Source organism: Pongo pygmaeus, chromosome 10, assembly GCF_028885625.2.
Source record: "Pongo pygmaeus isolate AG05252 chromosome 10, NHGRI_mPonPyg2-v2.0_pri, whole genome shotgun sequence".
NCBI classification, from domain to species: Eukaryota; Metazoa; Chordata; class Mammalia; order Primates; family Hominidae; genus Pongo; species Pongo pygmaeus.
This window is the reverse complement of record NC_072383.2, coordinates 45,047,638-45,061,719: the sequence shown is the minus strand read 5'-3', so window position 1 is coordinate 45,061,719 and position 14,082 is coordinate 45,047,638. Positions and strand designations below refer to the sequence as shown.

The 14,082-nt window shown below is 38.7% G+C and overlaps 1 pseudogene; it reads left to right on the top strand.

The window, feature by feature from the left end:
• Positions 1 to 2,736: 2,736 nt before the first annotated feature.
• On the top strand, positions 2,737 to 13,321 carry LOC129010697 (starch-binding domain-containing protein 1-like; annotated as a pseudogene).
• Positions 13,322 to 14,082: the final 761 nt, after the last annotated feature.

Below are 14,082 nucleotides of genomic sequence, written 5' to 3'. Positions count from 1 at the left end.
GATAACACTATATTTGCAGTTCCTCCCATCAAGAGGTGGAGTCTATTTCTCCATTCTTTGAATCTTGGTTTGGCCATATGACTTGTTTTGGCCAACAGGACATTAGCAAGCATGGCATGAGCACAGGTCTGACAAATGCTTGTGCACTGGGACTTGTTCTTTACCTTAGTGCTTTTGGAACCCAGTTGTCATGTGAAAAAGCCCAGCTGGACACTGGAGACACGTGGCCAGTCACTCTGTTACCACAGCCGACCACCAGACGTACAAGACCAACTCCTGGCCAATCCACCAGCCAGCTGCAATAGCATGAGTGAACCCTGGTGAGACTAGCAGGGGAACTGCTTAGCAACACCCAGATGAAATTGCTTGACATACAGAATCATCAGCTAATAAATGATTATTTTTAAGCCTCTAAGTTTAGAGATCTTTTATTACATAGCAAAATCAAAGCAGGATATTAAAAAATCTCATTTTCATACATATTTGACAGAAAACTTACTATGCTTTAAGGAAGAGCATACTGGGCCAGAATTAAATTATTATTCCTGGCTGAATCTAAGTAAAAACAAAGAAACAAGCAAGCAAACAGCAACAGGAAATCTACCACCCTGGCAAACTCATTAAGTCAAATAAACCAGGAGTCCTCAACTCCTGGGCCATAGACCAATACTGGTCCATGGCCTGTTAGGGACCAGGCTGCACAACAGGAGGTCAGAGGCAGGTGAGTGAGCATTACCACCTGAACTCCGCCTCCTGTCAGATCAGCAGTGGCATTAGATTGTCACAGGAGCACGAACCCTATTGTGAACTGCTCATATGAGGGATCTAGGTTGCATGCTCCTTTTGAGAATCTAATACTTGATGATCTGAGGTGGAACATTTTCATTCCAAAACCATCCCCTACCCCCTAGTCATGGAAAAATTGTCTTCCATGAAACCAGTCCTTGGTACCAAAAAGGTTGGGTACTGCTGAAATAAACTGTTAGACTCCATAACTAAATGACATGAACAGCCTCTTCCCTCTCTTCCTAGAAGGAAAAATAGAAATAAAAGCAGTCTATAACTTGCAAGAAAAGGATAGAATTTCAGCTTCCCATTCAGCTGATGTGATTCTTTCTTTTCGACTGTAAAATGCTTTAACAACAGACCACATAAACAGAGCTCACAGAGTCTAGGCACTAAGCCAAGAGCTCCTCATAGATGATCTTGTTCAATTCTCCCTGTGATTCTATGAAGAGCGCTGCTCTGATGCTCATGTTAGAGATGAAGAAATTGGATTTCAAGTGCTTGAACAACTTGCCCAAGAGAGTATTTAACTAATAAAGCTGTGAAACTGCGATTCAAACCCAGGAAGCCTAGATTCTTAACCAAGAGTTTACATTCTTAAAGAAGGTGCTATACTACCTCCTAAGTAAAAAGCTAAAACAAAACACCTTATGAGGACAGCTTTATATTTTAATATCCTACTTCAGATAATAATAAAGGATAGCTTCACTTTCATTTCAACTGTAACTCATAAACCTTGGAGCTAAAGATAAAAGGTGTAATCATTAGGCTACTTTCACATCGAGTACCATAATTTTCCACTTCCCACTATTTAAAATTATTACCCATTGTCTCCATGTGTAAGAGTTTAGTCATAGCAGGGAATAATGTTTCTTTACAGTAATAAAGTTCTTGTGAATATCAGAATATCAGAGAAAAGGGTCTCTTCTGTTCCAGAAAAATCATAGTAGAATCCAAAAGCATGAGATTAAGGGAGTTTAAGAGGTTTATACATCCACACAGTACCCATAAACACAAACCTGAACACTATAGAATCCACTTGTAGTTCAGTTTACTAAGTGAATCAATAAACTCGCATATTTGAAGCGCTCTGCCTATTATAAAGTGCTATACAAATGTTGATTGTTTTTTCTAAATCAATTCTTCAGAAATGTAGACACTACAGGAAAATAAGATGGAAAGGCCATAATGCTAACAGAGATTGTACTTTATTGTTGATTATATTATGAGGTTCTGCTTTATGGCAAATACTCCTGGGAATATGTTTAGGCACCTTTAGTTCAAACGACTACGTGATGTCAGTCTGACAATCCTATTTGTGGGACAAACTGCATGCTTGAGTCAGTTGCAGAGGTCTGTGTAGTGTTGTAAAACAGAGGTTTTTTTTTTTTTTTCCCCCCAAGATAATTGATTAGAAGTTTTCAGGGTGCCTTAGCCACTTGGAAATAGCAAAATCAGTCATAAAGATCAACTCTGTGGGCTTTAATTCAAGAAGGAAAACAGGAATCCACCAGAATAGTGAAGGACATCTCATCCCAGGTGCCAGGGAGGAGAAGGTGGGCAAGTTGCCCCGATGATGGCATTTGTCTGACAAAAGTGAGTGAAGACCCAGAACAGGACAGGAGGAGGTAGAAAGCCTCCCTCTGTGACTCACCTTTCCACTGGGGATCCATGCAACCAGGCTAAGGGAGAGCACTTTGTTCCTCCAAAGCCTTGGTGCCAACTTGGAGAGAGGCTTGGAGACACTGAAAGGGAAGGACACCAGACAAAGTTGCAGGCATTTTCCCAGGCCTGATTTGGAGACTGTGGCACCATTTTTAATCTGGGTGCATACAACATCAGTCATTATTTGGTAGCCTGGCACCATGGCCATACAGCATTTTAGTCTTGGACTAGAGATTGGAGCTCCTGCTCTGGAGCTGAGTAGGAGCCTCCACAGCCAGAACAAGCATGGAAAGCACCCAAGCTGTAGGAACTGGAATTGTGCTCTCCCCGATCACAGGTCTGGTGCAGGAGGAGAGTGCTGATAGCCAGTTTCTCCTTGGTGAGAAGATGGGCAGCCAGGGCCAGTTTGGGGACCTGGAACTGATCTACATGTGCCATTGCTGGGTGCCCAGCCTGCTCCCCTGAGATTGTGATGTAGTAGAGTCCTTTCTACTCCACACCCAGGCTGATCTCCAAGCATTCAGAGCACCCACTCTTCGGGGTTAGCATCCTGAGCTGCTCCACCCTTCCTGTGCATAGATTGGGGTGCCATGGGGCCTCTTCTGTTCCATATCCAGGCAGATCTGCAGGCAGTTAGAGCACCCCCTTGATGGGATCTGCAGCTAGAGCCACCCTACCCTTCCTGTACATAGAATATGGTACAGCAGGGCCCTCTCCACTTTACTTCCAGCAGATCTCCAGGCATTTGGATCTCCCACCCACCTACACCAGCAGCCTGAGTTGCCCAGTCGTCCTATGCATAGATTGTGGTGCAATGGTGCCATCTCTGTCCCATGCCCAGGCTGATCTGTAAGCATTTGGAGCGCATCACCTGGGTAAGCAGCCTGAGACACTCCACCCTCCCTATGCAGAGATTGTGGTGGAATGGGGCCGTCTACACTCCATGCCCAGGCAGAGCTCCAGGCATCTAGAGCAGTCATTCTCCTGGATTTGGAATTTAGGTGGCTGCATTCCCTGTGCAGAGAACTTGAAGCCAAAGAGTTCCTCTTCAGCCCGAAGGCACACCTAGACACACCTCTGGGCACTTGGTGGCTGTGCATTGGACCCCCGTTGGTGCTGGTTCTTGTGCCTGCCATTGGGTGACCTGTAAGCAGGCCTGGTCTAGCCCCAACCATCTTTATCCCTCAGCTATGGTGCTGAGCAGGGTGCTCAGGCCACTGTGAACTCCACAGATCTGCCATTTGCCTCCAGAAACAGAGACCTTCTCCAGTAAACAAGGATTAAACACATACCCATCTATGTTGGCCACATCTGGCTCTTACTCATTAGAACCATTAACTTGTCTGTAGGTTGAACTGCCCAATATAAAACTGGCTGACAGAAGTGCATAGAGATATTGAAATGAAGCCAAAAGATTCTACCCAACATTCTCTAAAGTCATATCCCCTAGGGACATGGGCAAGGGGGAAGAAAATAATAACACAGGAAAAGAGAGAAAGGAAAAACAAATCCTATCTGCATGAAAATAATGACAAAATTTAGAAGTGTCAGTGACCTCAGATGAGAAGGAACCGGTGCATTAATTCTAGCACCATCAAAAATCTGAGTGCTGTGACACCATCAAAGGATCACACTAGCTATCCAGCAACAGTCTGTAATCAAAATGAAAACTCAGAAAGGAAGGATGAAGAATTCAAAGCATGGATTACAAGGAAGCCCAGTGAGATCCAGGACAAGGTTGAAAATCAACACAAAGAAACTTCTAAAGCAATCCAGGAAATGAAGGCAGATATAAACATCTTAAAAATAAATCAATCCGAGCTTCTGGAATTGAAAAACTCACTTAAGGAATTTCAAAGTACAATTGAAACCTTTATCAATAGACTAGCCCAAACAGAAAAAAGAATTTAGAGCTAGAAGACTGATCTTTTAAACTAACCCAGTCAGACAAAAATAAAGAAAAAAGAATTTTAAAAATGAATAAGATCTTCAAGAAATATGGGATTATGTAAAGCAACAAAACCTATGAATTAATGGCATTCCTATGAGAGGAGAAAAAGTAAACAACCTGGAAAATATATTCGAGGTAATAATCCAATAAAATATTTCCAGTTTTGCCAGAGAGGTAGGCATCCTGTACAAGACATCCAGAGAACACCTGCAAGATACTGTACAAAACGAACATCACCGAGGAATATAGTCGCCAGACTGTCCAAGGTCAATGCTAAAGAAAAAATTGTAAAGGCAACAGAAAAGATCAGGTCACACACAAAGGGAACCCAATAAGGCTAACAGAAAACTTCTAAGCAGAAATCTTTCAAGCTACAACAGTTTGAGGGCCTATTTTCAACATTCTTAAATAAAAGCAATTCCAAACAAGAATTTTATAGTCCACCAAACTAAGCTTCATAAGTGAAGGAGAAATAAAACCTTTTCCAGACATGCAATTGCTAAGGCAATTCATTACCACTAGACTGGCCTAACAAGAGATCCTCAAGAGAGGTCTAAACATGGAAAAGAAAGAACAATACCTACTACCACAAAAACACACTTAAGTACATAGTCTGGAGATGCTATAAAGCAATTATACAATACAAACTACAAAGCAACCAGCTAATGACTCCATGATAGGATCAAAACCTCACATACTAATATTAACTGTGAATGTATATGGTCTAAACACCCCACTTAAAAGGCACAGAGTGGCAAGTTGGATAAAAAAAAAGGAAGACCCATTCATCTGCTATCTTCAAGAGACCCATCTGACATGTAATGACACCCCTAGTCTCAAAGTAAAGGGATGGAGAAAAATCTATCACTCAAATGGAAAACAAAAAAGAACAGGAGTCACTATTCTTATATCAGATAAAATAGACTTTAAACTTACAGCAGTAAAAAAGGACAAAGAAGGGCATTACATAATGATAAGGAATTCAATACCACAAGAAGACTTAACTGTCCTAGATATATACCGACCCAACATTGGAGCACACAGATTCATAAAACAAGTACTTCTAAACATACAAAAAGACAGTCACACAATAATAGTGGAGGACTTCAACACCTCCACTGACAGCATTTGACAGGTCATCAAGGCAGAAAACTAACAAAGAAATTCTGATCTTAAATTTGACACTTGACCAATTGGACCTAATAAACATTTACAGACTACTCCACCCATCAGTCACAGAATATAAATTCTGCTCATCTGTACATGGAGCATACTCTAAGATTGACCACATGCTCTGCCATAAAGCAATAAATAAATTCAAAAATTCAAAACTATATGAACTATACACTCAGACCACAGTGGAATAAAAATAAAAATCAATACCAAGAAGATCTCTCAAAGCCACACAATTAAATAAAAATTAAACAACTTTCTCCCGAATGACTTCTGGTAAACAATGAAATTAAGGCAGAAATCAAAAAAGTTTGAAATAAATGGAAACAGAGACACAACATATCAAAATTTCTAGGATGCAGCAAAAGCAGTGTCAAGAGGAAATTTAATAGCTCTAAATACCTACATCAAGAACTTAGAGAGATCTCAAATTAATGATCGAACATTACACCTAGAGGAACTAGAAAAATAAGAGTAAGCTAACCCCAAAGCTAGCAGAGGAAAAGAAATACCTAAAATCAGAGCAGAACTGAATGAAGTTGAGACAAAAAATCCATACACAGAATCAACAAACCAAAAGTTGGCTTTTTGAAAGGAGAAACAATATTGATAGACTGCTAAGTAGATTAACAAAGAAAAAAGAGAGAAGATACAAATAAACACAATCAGAAATGACAAAGGTGACATTACAACTGATACCACAGAAATACAAGAGTCCCAGAGATTATCATGAACACTTCCATGCACACAAACTAGAAAATCTAGACTAAATGGATACATTTCTGGACACATACACCCTCCCAAGACTGAACCAAGAAGAAATTGAATCCTTGAACAGACCAACATTGAGTTTTGAAATGGAATCATTCATAAAAATCCTTCCAACCAAAAGAAACCCTGGACCAGATGGATTCACAGCTGAATCCTACCAGATGTACAGAGAAGAGCTGGTACTACTTCTACTGAAACTATTCCAAAAAATCGAGAAGAGACTCCTTCCTAATTCATTCTTTGAAGCCAGCATCTCTCTGATACCAAAACCTGGCAAAGATACAACAACAAAATAAGAAAACTACAAGCCAATATTCATGATGAACATAGGCAAAAAGAAAAAAAATCCTCAACAAAATATCAGCAAACCAAATCCAGCAGCACATCAAAGAGTTTATTTACTATGATCAAGTAGACTTTATTCCTGTGATGCAAGGTTGGTTCAGAACACACAAATAAATAAATGTGATTCACCACGTAAACATAATTAAAAACAAAAACCATCTGATTATCTCAATAGACTCAGAGAAAACTTGTGATAAAATCCAACATCGCTTCATGATAAAAACCCTCCAGAAAGTAAGCATCAAAGGAACATACCTCAAAATAATAAGAGCCATCTATCACAAACCCACAGTCAACATCATACTAAATGGGCAAATACTAGAATCATTCCCCTTGAGAACTGGAATAAAACAAGTATGCTCATTTTCACCATTGCTAATCAACATAGTAATGGAGGTCTTAGCCAGAGCGATTAGCAAGAGAAAGAAATAAAAGTCATCCAAATAGGAAAAGAAAAATTCAAATTATCTCTCTTTACTTATATGGCTTTATACTTAGAAAACCCTAAAGACTCCATCAAAAGGCTCCTAGTCTTGATAAACCACTTTAGTAAAGTTTCAGGATACAAAATTTATGTACAAAATTAGTACTATTTCTATATATCAATAGTGTTCAAACTGAGATCCAAATCAAGAACACAATCCTATTTACAATAGCCAAAAAAAAAGAAAGAAAGAAAACCCTATGAATACACCTAACCAAGGAGGTGAAAGTTCTCTAAGGAAGAGCCATTAAACTGCTGAAAGAAATCAGAGATGACACAAAAAAATGGAAAAACATCTCACACTCATGGATAGGAAAAAAATCAATATTATAAAATAGCCACACTGCCCAAAGAAGTCTACAGATTCAATGCTATTCCTATCAAACTATCAATCTCATATTTCACAGAACTCAAAGTGTTCTAAAATCCATATGAGACCAAAAAAGAGCTCTAATAGCCAAAGCAATCCTAAACAAAAAGATCAAAGCTGGAGGCATCACATTACTCAACTTCAAACTACACTATAAGAAGACAGTAACCAAAAAAGCATGGTATGGGTACAAAAATAGACTCATAGACCAATGGAACAGAATAGAGAACTCAGAAATAAACCTAAACACCTACAGCCATCCAATCTTTGACAAAGTTGGAAAAAATAAGCAATTGGGAAAGGAGTTCCTATTCAATAAATGGTGCTGGCATAGCATCAAAATGCAAGGTCTGAAAAATACCTCAAACATCAGTCTTAGGTTTTACAATTGCGATGTTACCTAAAAGAGAAATTGGGGAGGTTATAAATCTTTTGACCTCTGACTACATGACTCTTGAACCATAATTCTAATCTTGTGGCCAGTTTGTTAGTTTTACAAAGGTGGTTTTTATACCCAAGAAAGGAGAGGGTTAGTTTTGGGAAGGGACTAATATCTTTGTTTTTGAAGTTAAACTATAAACTAAATTCCTTCCGTAGTTAACTTAGCCTGTGCCCAGGAATGAGCAAAGACCATTAGCTTGTGAGGTTAGAAGCAAGGTGGAGTCAGTTATGTCAGATTTGTCTCACTGTCATAATTTTTCAAAGGTGGTTTCATTCCTGCTATTGTCACCTCTTTGTGTGTGTGTGTGTTTTGTTGTTGTTTTGCCTATATGCCTCTCCTTGCTTCCATTTTTCACTTTGATACTTGTATGCCAGATTTGAGACCCTGGGTTGCCCTGAGAGGGAGAAAAGGCATTTTTACTACCACATCCTGCCATCTCTGTGACTGGACATATAAGTTCAATAGACAGTAAGAGATGCTGAGGTGGCTGTGAAACCTGTGAGTTTAAAATGGATTAGGATGAATACCCATAGCACCATTTGTTAGGGTTCAAAGTATCAGGGCCCAGGGAAATTCTCTGGTGTGGAAAGAAGGAGGACAGCAGGCCCACCAACCCAGAGGGTCAGTGGGCACTTCTTAGTGCTTGTAAAGCTTGCTGGTGGGTGCTCTGTCCCCTACCCCTACCCACCAAGGAGCAGAAGCTCAGAAATATGTGAAGCCTGTTCCCTGGAGATAAATGACCCTAGGGATGATTCACACCTTATTTGCCTCCTTCTGCTCATTTTATATTACCTGTCAGTTCAGATTCATATGCTGTTTGCTGCTTAAAGCCTTATTTCCTAAAATAATGAGAACAGAACCATTTTCTATTCTTTTCCAGTATATGGCTATATTATGGGCTTATTTTATTTTGTACCTGTGGATAAAGTTCAATTATATCCCTGTCTTTTTCAGATATATAAAAAAATAGGGCTTTCTTTATGATTCAAGATAGCTCTCTGCAATGACAAAAGTAGGGAAGCAAATCAAAGGGATGAGAGAAATATTCATAGAGAAATGATATTCTGGACAGGAGGGTCCCCATTTTATGAGCATCAGAGTAGATGGATTTCACCTAGGTCTAGAGGGGAAACAAATGGGCTGATGGCTTGTGCTCTCTCTCTTTTTTTTAGGAAAACATTTGCTGAGCTCTTAAAGTACATAATGTTTCTGAAGATAACTGTGAAATATTTGGGGTATGAATACAAGCACAGAAAAAAACAAAAAAGCAATTTTTAAAAAATTCTGTGAAGTCTCTTGGGATACAAAAAATATATGCTTTTTCCTCAAGACAATTTCTCAAGATAAATCCATTTGAATTACAACATGAGAGAAAGAGAACTATTCGAGTGAATTAAGGCTAAGGAGAAAATTAGGCATCAAAAATTTTTCTGTCATTCTGTCCTCCTAAAATAGAATGTGAGATAACAAATACCTTAAAGAATGCATTAAACACAATGTAGAGAACTTGAATAATGAAATTGGGAAAAAACAGTGAAGCCCAATATAATCCAATGTCTGGTTATCAGTAGAATGAGAATTGTAGAACTGACTTCACAGAGTTTTAAATGTTTAACATCATAATGAACCAAGGATACAGTAAACTGTGCCCTAAAGTCTAGGGAGGAGATAGGATACATTTTCTCCAGTTATTACTATTACAGGTGTAATACAGTAGACCATTCACCTTGTAAAAATTAAATTGTTACAGGAAAGGCTAAATTCTTTTCTGCCTACTTCCTCAAATCCTAGTGCCCTCTGCACAGGAAAAATCTGTGTGCATTCTTGAATATATTTACTTATGCAGTTACAAACATTTAGTACATGTAGAAAATATATACTATTTTGGGGAAATACGTATTTTTAACAAACACAATGATTACATTCTATACGTGTAGTTTTGCGACTGCTTTTTTCCACCAACAGTCTGTGTTCAAGATCTTCCATGTCAGTATGTGTATCTTATATAGTACATATCTCATATTACCCACTTAAACATCAACTATTGTAAAGATGTGCTTATTTGGCCATTCCTCTATTGGTGGACATTTAGTGTGTTGCCAATCTCACTCTTACATACCTGGAACATAAAAAAACAGAATTACCAGAACATAAGATATGCCCCATATAGAATCCTGTTAGCTGGCTATGAGAATACACATTTACCTATACTCTCTGCTAGAGTTGATAACATCAAACAATTTTTTTTTACCAACCTGAAGGGTATAACAAGAGTAAGTGATTGTTTAATTTTCATTTTCTTGATTTCTAATGGAATTGAGCATTGTTTTCTATATGTTTAATGCCCTATTTTTGTTCCCCTTCTGTCAATTGCCCACTTGGTTTTTATTTTGGTCCATTTTTACATTAGATTATTTGTACTTCCTTCCATTTTTAGAGACTTTTCCTTTGTCTATCCAGAAACCAATATTTTATCTATTGTATGTTGATATATCTTCTCTTAGTCTTCCATTAAAAAAAAACTTTCTGTATATTATTTGTCATATAAAAGTTTTATTTTAAAGTAGTCAATTTACCAGTTCTTTCTCTTATGACTTAAAAAAAATCCGAAGAAGGATCTATCTACTCAGTGTCATGCATGTATTTTCATTTATTTGTTTTGAACACTTTTATACACTTTTTTTCTTTTCTTTTCTTTTTTTTTTTTTTTTTTTGAGATGGAGTCTAGCTCTGTCGCCCAGACTGGGCAATCTCAGCTCACTGCAAGTTCTGCCTCCCGGGTTCACACCATTCTCCTGCCTCAGCCTCCCAAGTAGCTGGGACTACAGGTGCCCGCCACCACGCCCGGCTAATTTGTTTTTGTATTTTTAGTAGAGACGGGGTTTCACCGTGTTAGCCAGGATGGTCTCGATCTCCTGACCTCGTGATCTGCCCACCTTGGCCTTCCACAGTGCTGGGATTACAGGCGTGAGCTACCGCGCCCGGCCGAATACTTTCATACAATTTTTAATCTCACCCTTAGGATTTTAATCTAATTGGAATTTACTTTGTAATTAGCATGAAAAAATATATTTTATTTCTTTTTACCAATGGATACCCAGTTGATATAACACCACTTATTACATAATTGTCTACTCAGATTTGAAATGCCATCTTTAGCATATACTAAATTTCCATATACAGTATATGTGTACTTTCTGCTCTATTGCAAAGATCCACTTGTCTATTCTTACTTCATTACTATATTGCTTGTTATAATAAAGTTTGGTATTAGAAATTAAAGAACTAGAATTTATTCTTTGTTTCCAAAATTACCTTGATTACTGCTCTGCATTTACTCTTACATATGAATTTTAGCATGATCCTGCCAAGTTATATAAAAAATAAGTTGGGAATTTTTATTAGAATTGCATTGAATTTACAGATAAATTTGTGGACAATTGAATGTTTACAAATATTGAATCTTGTCACTCATAATCTGATATACTTTTCAGTAAAAATTTACAGTGTCTTGCACATTTTGGTAAATTCATTTGAAGTACTTTATAGTTTTGTTGTTGTTGCAAATGGCATTTTAAAAATTACTTTTTCTTCAGGTATGTAGGATAGGATAGTACCTTTTAAATCTTTTTTCATAATAGAACTTACTCTTTTCAATGCTGAGAAAATGTCTTTAAAGCTTTAGAAGGGTAGACAGAAATGCATAAAGCATTTTTTTCATTAAGATGTCAGGTCTATTCTCCCCAGTGTTTGAGTAGCCCTGAAGTTACCTATTGCTCAAATTGTTTTAAATGCAGCTTCTGCTGCCCTCTGATCTCTCATATGAAGGTGTTCTGACATTTAAATCAAATAAGGCCAAATAGATATTAATTTTAAATGCACTAACCTTAAATGTAGATATATTTAAAAAATAAACTAGTAAATATGTATTGAAAACCTTTTATGCAAGACACAGTTACCATGAAGTATATAAAAATGAATAAAATGTTTCCCCTATGCTCAGGTGCTTACAACAGAGTTAGCAGTGGATGTGTTTTGAAGTTCAGTGACCACAAATTCATAAGATAATAATAATAGCTAACACTCAAAGAATGAGCATTATATGCCAGAAATACATATTACTTTAATCTTTATGAAATGCCCATGCAAGGGGCATTATTATTCCCCTCATTTTAGAGATGAGTCCTCTTTGTATAGGAGTATATAATAAAGAATTTGGGTGGCTCTTCCTGTGTGACCTGAGCCCCTGTCCTGGTCCCCATTGTCTCCTGGAGTCACAGCCTCTCAGCCATTGGTGCCATATTGTCTGCACTGCTTTTTGGAGTGGGTCTTGCCAGAATGCTTTTTGTCTGGCTGCTGCAGGGCAGCCTGGGAACACGGAGAAGGACAGGGACATGAGGAAGGACTGGGACATAAAACAAGAGAAGGATGCTTCTCTTGGGGAGGGTGCGGTTTTGGGAGGCAATCAGGGAGTCAGTGGTGAACTTAGCCCTGGACCTTCCAGGCAGGAGCTGTTCACCAAACCAGAGCATCTTCAAGAAAACAGTGGACATTTGATTTCTAAAACCAAAGACCTGCAGGAAGCAGCATGGAAACGTCTGTGATGGTTCAAGAGAACATGTTCCTGCTGGACAGATTTCAGACACAGAAGCTCTAGTTACCTTTGAGACTGGTAACTTGAGTTATTCTGAAGCTTCAAGAAATGAAAGACTTGAATCTCCTATAGGAGAATGGGGATTCTGAAAAAGGACAAGAGACATCTGCTAAAGCAGCTATGTGTTTTGCAGAGAAGTTGCCTTCTAGCAACTTGCTCCTAGACAGAGCCAAAGAAGAAGTGAGCCTAGCACAATTGGACTTGGCTGACTATGAGAACTGGAAAATGTTGTCTAGGCACTCTTCTCGGGGAGATGTTGGTTTGGGTGGCAGTCCTGAGGCTCCAGGGTTAAACCTAAAGCAGGAAATGGATAATGGCAGAAGTACTCTTGTGGAAGAAAGAGTACACGGGAAACAAAGAGGGTAGTAGCAATATCTTCAGTCTCAGCAAATTGGTGTCAAGTTCCAGATCCATTATATCACAAGCATGATATGCAATTCATTGCAGTAACTGGAAACCATGAGAGTCTTGGGAGTTGGAATACTTACATCACACCCTACTATTGCAAGGGTGCATTCTAGTCTCATGCTGTTTTCCTGCCAGCAGCTGCAGTGGTGGAGTGGAAGTTCATGTTGGTAGAGAATGGGAAAGTTATCCGCTGGGAAAAATGCTGCAATAGATTCCTAGAGAATGGCCATGAGGATAAAGTGGTTCACGCATGGTGGGGATTCACTCATTGAGTTTGCAAAGTACTGCAGAGGCTGTAGAAGAATGTGGGAGATGCTGAGGTTGTGGAGTGCACTGAGTAATTTTAAATAAGATAAAGGCAGTGCGACTCCAAATTTAGCCATCTGACTTGTTTCAAATTTGCCAATGGCATTTGTGTAATGTGCAGAAAAAATATATTAATATACACACACGTGTGCAAATAATGCTTCCAGTGAGCATGGACTTTTTGTCCCCCTCCAGTATCACTGAGTGATGAATTTGTACGGATCCATTATTACTTTAGGGCTTGATCCTCCTGGGGAGTGACTTGGCTAAGCTTCAGGTAAGGACTGTGGTCATGGAACAAAGAAACTAACCAGCTGCACAGGGTTCAAGCTTAAGCCTTTAGGTGATCCTTAGACCAAAGTAGCAAAATAAGGCTCACTCAAACATAGCTGATCGCCTATTGATACACCTTGAGAAACACTCTTTATTACATGCACATTTTATATTAAAAAATAGTTAACACCATATGGAACTGTGATCAGAAAATAATGTGGTCTAGATGTGATTAATAAGGATATGAAGTGATACTCCAAGACTTCCCAACATTTTTTGCTTGATTTTACATGCCAGGCATGGGTTTGAAGGTAGCAAGTATGTTTTTGTCTTAATGATCTAAGGCTGATAGAGAAACCAGGGGCCTAATCAGAACCAGTCATGATGGAAGTCAGGCACAGAAGCAGCCCATGAGGAAAGGGAATATGAATGGGATTAGGGACTGGGCTGAGCG